The following is a 987-nucleotide window of genomic DNA, read 5'->3' as shown; positions in this document are numbered from 1 at the left end:
TGTAAACTGGATCCGGTGTTTATGTAAACTGGATCCGGTGTTCATGTAAACTGGATCCGGTTTTCATGTAAACTGGATCCGGTGTTTATGTAAACTGGATCCGGTGTTCATGTAAACTGGATCCGGTTTTCATGTAAACTGGATCCGGTGTTCATGTAAACTGGATCCGGTGTTTATGTAAACTGGATCCGGTGTTCATGTAAACTGGATCCGGTTTTCATGTAAACTGGATCCGGTGTTTATGTAAACTGGATCCGGTGTTCATGTAAACTGGATCCGGTTTTCATGTAAACTGGATCCGGTGTTCATGTAAACTGGATCCGGTGTTCATGTAAACTGGATCCGGTGTTCATGTAAACTGGATCCGGTGTTCATGTAAACTGGATCCGGTTTTCATGTAAACTGGATCCGGTGTTTATGTAAACTGGATCCGGTGTTCATGTAAACTGGATCCGGTTTTCATGTAAACTGGATCCGGTGTTTATGTAAACTGGATCCGGTGTTCATGTAAACTGGATCCGGTGTTCATGTAAACTGGATCCAGTTTTCATGTAAACTGGATCCGGTGTTTATGTAAACTGGATCCGGTGTTCATGTAAACTGGATCCAGTTTTCATGTAAACTGGATCCGGTGTTTATGTAAACTGGATCCGGTGTTCATGTAAACTGGATCCAGTTTTCATGTAAACTGGATCCGGTGTTTATGTAAACTGGATCCGGTGTTCATGTAAACTGGATCCGGTGTTCATGTAAACTGGATCTGGTGTTTATTTAAACTGGATCTGGTGTTCATGTAAACTGGATCCCGTTTTCATGTAAACTGGATCCGGTGTTTATGTAAACTGGATCCGGTGTTCATGTAAACTGGATCCGGTTTTCATGTAAACTGGATCCGGTGTTTATGTAAACTGGATCCGGTGTTCATGTAAACTGGATCCGGTTTTCATGTAAACTGGATCCGGTGTTCATGTAAACTGGATCTGGTGT

This window comes from Poecilia reticulata, chromosome 12, assembly GCF_904066995.2.
Source record: "Poecilia reticulata chromosome 12, P_reticulata-male-v2, whole genome shotgun sequence".
Taxonomy (NCBI): domain Eukaryota; kingdom Metazoa; phylum Chordata; class Actinopteri; order Cyprinodontiformes; family Poeciliidae; genus Poecilia; species Poecilia reticulata.
The sequence above is the reverse complement of the archived record's forward strand: the minus strand, read 5'-3'. Positions refer to the sequence as shown.